The sequence below is a fragment of the Ceratotherium simum genome, chromosome 37 (assembly GCF_057802395.1).
Source record: "Ceratotherium simum simum isolate JZ-2026a chromosome 37, ASM5780239v1, whole genome shotgun sequence".
Taxonomy (NCBI): Eukaryota; Metazoa; Chordata; class Mammalia; order Perissodactyla; family Rhinocerotidae; genus Ceratotherium; species Ceratotherium simum.
In genome coordinates, this window is record NC_141936.1 from 13544257 (window position 1) to 13550256 (window position 6000).

Here is a 6000-nt window from a genome sequence, read left to right on the forward strand (position 1 = left end):
ATCCTTCCAGCACAATCTATGAACTTATGTAGTTCTAACAAATTATTAAATAACATCTCATCTTTGAGTGTTTTCTACATGTGTTGTTAAACACTCTTCCTGTATTTTCACATTGAATACTTACAGCCCTATGAAGTAATCTTGAAGTAACTTGTCCAAGGTCCTAACACCTATGAAAGACTTCACCTGAATCCAAATTCCATTCTGTGACTTCACAATGGTTGTTCTTTATCACTAAGGCAGTAATTCCCACACTTTAGCACCCAGGTGCATTGGATCAACTGGAAGGCTTGTTAAAAGAGATTTCGCATTCAGTCAGTATGGGGTAAGACCCTAATATTTGCATTTCCCAGAGGTTTCCAGGTGATGCTGATGCTAATGGTCCTGGGACAATTCAGGAACCTAATGCCCTACTATTCTCAAGCTTCCTTGCTTTCCTGATCCCTGCCATGCCAGCAGCAAATTAGAAGTCTTTAAAGTTTATCAGAACCAGCAAAAAATGACCTACAAACGTGAGACATCAGACAGACTTTTAAGAAGCAGTTCGAAAGAAAAAAAAAAAAAACCAAAGGCCAGCTGTCACTGAGTGTGCTGCAAAAGGACCTACACATCCAGATGACGAAATCATTACTATGCAATACGTAATCCATTTTCACAGTAACCCTGAGACTTCAAAAGAGTTTGTGCTCGGTTTGGAAAAACAAATAAGCATGTGTTCTGTTTTTTGGAAAGATTACGGTCTGGACAGAGAAGGGTTAAATTCACTCGGGTGGATTTCCTGTGTTCTATTAAGAGAACTACGACTACACAGGTTAGGGTTGTTTGCTACACGCTTGTTCAGAGAAACAGAAAGTTCCTGTTCCAAGAGCACCTGAAACTGCTAGCTGTTGCTGACTTAACGTCGCTTTAAACTTCCTGCTTAGGAAAGGACTCCTTTAAAACTCCCACAGAGCAAAGCCCGCCCTCGGAGCCCTCGGCTCGTCGTTCCCGGTGCCGTGGGCCCCCAGCACGGACGGGGCGCGATGAAGAGTCGCCCCCGGAAACGCGCTGCCCCCTCTCGGACCTGCCCAGGATGCGAGGCTGCGCCTCCAGCCCCGCCCCCGCCTGGGCCCCTCGGGAGGCGCCGACAGCCGCCCCGCAGTCCCCGCCCCGCCGCCGGCGCCACGGCCCCGGGAAAAGGAGAGAAAAGCGGCGACGACCCCACAACCGGGGCCAAGCAGACGCGGAAACTCACGCTCTCTACGGCCCGCCTGCGTCCTCCCCATGTCTCCGCGCGCACGTGCGTCATCACGCACGGACGCCCAATCCCGGAGGCTCCCAGTCTCCCCGGCCGGCATGGCCGGGACTGGGCGGGGGATGCGTGGGCGATCTCGCGACGCGGCTCTCGCGGTCGGGTGGAGAAGGGGAGGGCGGTAAAGCGGGTGGGCCGGCCGCCGCGCATGCTCAGTTGCGCGCGCCCGCGCTCTTTTTCCCGCGGCCTGGGCTTGCTGGCTGCATGCGGCTGCGGTGGCTTGGAGGAGCCTCCGAGGGCGCAGCCGGGAGGGCACTGCAGTAGAGCGCTGTGTTGGAGGGTTGGTACCCTCGACTCTTGCCCCAAGCTCCGAGTGAAACGTGGGTAATAATATTCCTTCCTGCCGTAAATAACTATTGGCCGCCTACCACGCGTGAAGCAAAGGAGCGGCCTGCTTTCGAGGGACCAGGACATGGGGAGAAGCAGCGACTGGATCCCCATCGCGGCTGAGAAGCTGTCCTGGGGTCAGCCCTCCCGCAAGTTCATGCTGCTGCGTGGAGGATCGGACACAGCCTGCGAAGTGATGGTGGGAGAGACAAACGCCCCCCTTCATGAGTTATCCACAGACAGCATGCGCGTTGCCTGTCTCAGTGGTGGAACCCCCGGTTACCAAGTAGGCCAGCAAAACAAGGTGGTGGGTGGACTTTTCACTCCCCGAAGCTTAGGTCTGAGACTGCTTTTCTTAGTCTGTTTGCCTCTTTAAGGGCTTCAGGTGTTACGTATTTCGATTAATATATCATTTGATGCCATTTTAATTATGGGTTTTGCTTCTATTCTGGAACACGTTTGATGTTCCGTTGTAGGAGTCAGGTTAAGTTAAATGCTGTAATGCTGCATTTATTTCCTACAATATGAGAAAGCTGTCTTAACTTTGAAACGGAATTTTCCAATAACTTGGGGGAAGGTACGCCTTTTCCAAGGAGGAATCCAAATGCAGGTGGTTTTATACTGTTCTATATTCATTGAAAGTGGTGGCAGCTGTGTTTAGCTTGTCTACTTAAAATGGCCTAAATCAGAAGAGTTTTGATTATCTTTTGTGATTGTGTGCTACAAGAACTCTTCATGGAAATGTTTATTTTGGAGTTTGAAATTTAAATGAAAATTTGGCTTGTGTACAGGGTATATAACAGCCTTTCAAATGACAAGGAGGAGTCTTAGCAAATGGCAAGTGTGTATTCCTTGAGCCTTACAAGTTATCCCTTTCTTCTAAAAACAATATGCTGATCAGGAAGTTTGGCTGACAATGAGAAACTGCATTCCTGGAAATAGAAAGTCAACTGAATGGGGGAAGGGGGGAGAGGTGAATTACCTGTAGAAATATTTTATGTATTTCCCTAGAAAAAAATAAATGTAATTTCTCAAAAAGAAGGGATTCCCATTTGTCGTTCTGATCCATGATCATTTGCATCAATTCAATTAATACTAATCCTATCTTCTGTTCTCTAACACCCTTTACACTTGGCTATAATTGCATCATTTTTCTTATCCTTAATACATCAAATGCAAAGGTGATTTTAAGGGAAGCACAAATCAAAAAGTCTCAGTACAGTAATTTCATAAAACTGTCATTATATATAGGGATTAAGAATATGATCAGGCAATTATATTCAATTTAAAATATTATCAGTGAAAAATTTCATAGACATTTAAGAGGAAAGAAAAATTCTACCTTTTAAAACTGACCTTTTTTGTCTTATATGATTAATTGAGCAGACTGGAACTAAAGTTCCGATTTAAATCAGTGTGTTGTATTATACTCAAGTCCCATTTAAGTTGACAAACATCACTTAGATAACAATTGTATATCTTAAACAGTAACATATGAGGCAGCAGCATCCTTTCATTGAGGAAAGGCTTTAAAAATACCAAAGCATCAATGCCGGAGGAAGTCCTTTAACATAAAAGTTATGCAACTGTTCCATTACCTTGTAAGATAATGATTCCTAAACGCTCAAAAGTACTCTTGTATTTTAGTCATGAGTAAAAGCAGAATTATGCACATTGTGTGTAATATTCAAGACTTATCTAAAGGTCTGAATGGTTTTCTAATTTTATCAAAGATTTGCAGAAAAGCAACAATACCTGAGATTAAGCTATCTGACTTAAATGAGTGTTCCTAAAATGTGGTTCTTGTGTACAAACAGGAGTTGTAAAAACCTTTGTACAGTTCATAAATCTAGGATTGGAACCGGCAAGAAGGCAGATGAGTATCATTCTCAGGTTTTAAAACCTGGCTTGAAAGTGAGAGCATCAGGCAACAACACCATGAGCAAATAACACAATTGGACTATGTTTTTAAAAGATGAGCTTGTTTTGGTATCCACTTGCTTTTAATGTATACCCAATGCTGTAGCAAAAGATTTATAAAACTGATCAAAGAATTTACAGCTTTCTTGTTATGAAAAAGCTTGCAAATCACACAGTTCGAGAACAATTTAAGAACTATAAAAGTCCAAAATTGCATCATGTATTATGATGATTATAAGATCAACAATACTTAACAGTGATAGACAATGCAAACAGTAATCTTAAGAAATTTGCAGTGGCTGTACTGATATCAGACAAAACGGACTTGAAGACAAATATTTCTGGAGACAGACGTTTCGTAGTGATAAGAGGGTCAACACATCAAGAAAATATAACGGTTAAAAATGTACATGCAGCCAACAAGAGAGCCGTAAATACATGAAGCAAAAACTGATGGACTTGAAGAAATAGGCAAAAGACAATAGTTTGATATTTCAATATTCTACTCTCAATAAAGGGTAAAACAATTGGACAGAAAACCACCAAGAATATATAAACCTTGAACAACACTATCAACCTGTTATGTATAGATCACTGTACTTAATGACAACAGAATTTATATTCTTTTTAAGAGATATATTCTCCAAGGCAGTCCATATATTAGGCCATAAAACAAGTCTCAATAAATTTAAAAGTATTGGGATCATGCAAATTGTATTCTCTGTTTAAGATGGAATTAAATTAGGAATAGACAATAGAAAGAAATTCGGAAAATTCTCAAAAACTTGGAAATTAAATTACTCCTGGGCTAAAGAAGAAGTAACAAAGGAAATTAGAAAATATTTTCAACTGAATGAAAATGAAAACATTGAAATTTATGGAATGCAGCTAAAACAGTGATCTGAAGGGTATTTATTGCTTTGAACACCTATATTAGCAAAGAAAAAGGGTTGCAATCTAGGATTCCACCTTACAAGCTAGAAGGATAAGAGCAACTTAAACCCATAGCAAGCAAAAGGGAGGAAGTAATGATCATGCTGGAAACCAATGAAATAGATAAGAGAGAAATAGAGAAAAGCAATGAAAATAAAAGTTGCTTCTTTGAAAAGATCAATAAAATTGACAAACCTTTATTAAGCTGACCAAAAAAAAAGAGAAGAGACAAATAACCAAAATTAGGATTGAAAGAAGTACATTACTACCCATCCTACCAAAATTATAAGAGTCTGTGAATAACTTTTATGCCAACAAATTAGACAATGTAGGTGAATTGTACAAATGCCTAGAAAGACACAAATTGCCAAAACTGAATCAAGAAGACAGAAGATCTGAGAAGAGTTTGTATTCCTCGCCTAGGGCTACCATAACAAAGTGCCACAAACTGGGTGGCTTAAACAACAGTAATTTATGTCTCACACTTCTGGAAGCTAGAAGTCTAAGATCAAGGTGTTGGCAGGAGCCTGCTCTCTCTAAAACCTATAGGGGAGAATCCTTTGTTGACTGTTTCTAGCTTCTGGTGGTTTTTTGACAATCCTTGATGTTCCTTGGCTTGCAGCTGTGTCACTTAAATCTCTGCCTCCATCATCACATGGTGTTCTCCCCTCATATCTGTCTTCTTATTAGGACACCAGTCATAGAGGATTAAGATCCCAGACTACTCCAATATGACCTCATCTTGACTAATTAGATCTACAATGATCCTATTTCCAAATAATATGTTCTGAGGGGGTTAGAACTTGAACAAATCTTTTGGGATGACACAGTTTAACCCATAACAGACCTATAACAAGGAAAGGAATTAAATTAATACTCTAAAATCTACCTGCAAAGAAAAGGCCAGGCCCAGATTCACTGTTGAATTAAACCAAATATTTAAGGAAGAAATAATAGAATCATACACAAACTCTGAAATAGAGACCACTTCTCAACTCATTCTATGAAGATGTTATTACCATGATACCAAATTCAGATAAAGACGTTACAAGAGTAGAAAGCTACGGAAAAATATCCTTCATGAACATAGAAAAATTCCCAACAAAGTGTTAGCAAACCAAATCTGGCAATATATATAAAGGATTATATACCATGAATGCAAGTTTGGTTTGACATCAAAAAAATTAATGTAAAACATGATATTAACAGAGTGAAGGACAAAAACCACATCACCATCTCAATAGATACAGAAAAGCATTTGACAAAATCCAACACATATTTGTGATAAAAACTCTCAAAAAAGTAGGAATAGAAGGGAACTTCGTCAACCTAGTAAAGGGCATGTATAAAAAAACCTACAGCTAACATCATACTTAAATGGTAAAACACTGAATGTTTTCCCCCTCAGATCAAGAACGAGGCAAAGATGTGTGTTCTCACCACCTCTATTCCAAATTCTGCTGGAAGTTTTAGCCAGTGCAGTAAGGGAAACGAATAAAAGGCCTCGGATTGAATAGGAAGAAGTAAAA

General features: G+C 40.6%; 1 protein-coding gene across 4 annotated transcripts in view; it reads right to left on the reverse strand.

The window, feature by feature from the left end:
* The window catches only part of RHBDD1 (rhomboid domain containing 1), a 125934-nt gene extending 124561 nt beyond the window's left edge, over positions 1-1373 (reverse strand). For 3 of the 4 annotated variants that reach the window (XM_004427776.3, XM_087424750.1, XM_087424749.1), the window contains exon 1: positions 1235-1372. The gene's annotated coding sequence lies outside the window, so the exon portion shown is untranslated. Of the gene's footprint in view, positions 1-1234 lie in introns of all 4 variants that reach the window. The other variant, XM_087424751.1, reaches the window with a different exon arrangement.
* Positions 1374-6000: the final 4627 nt, after the last annotated feature.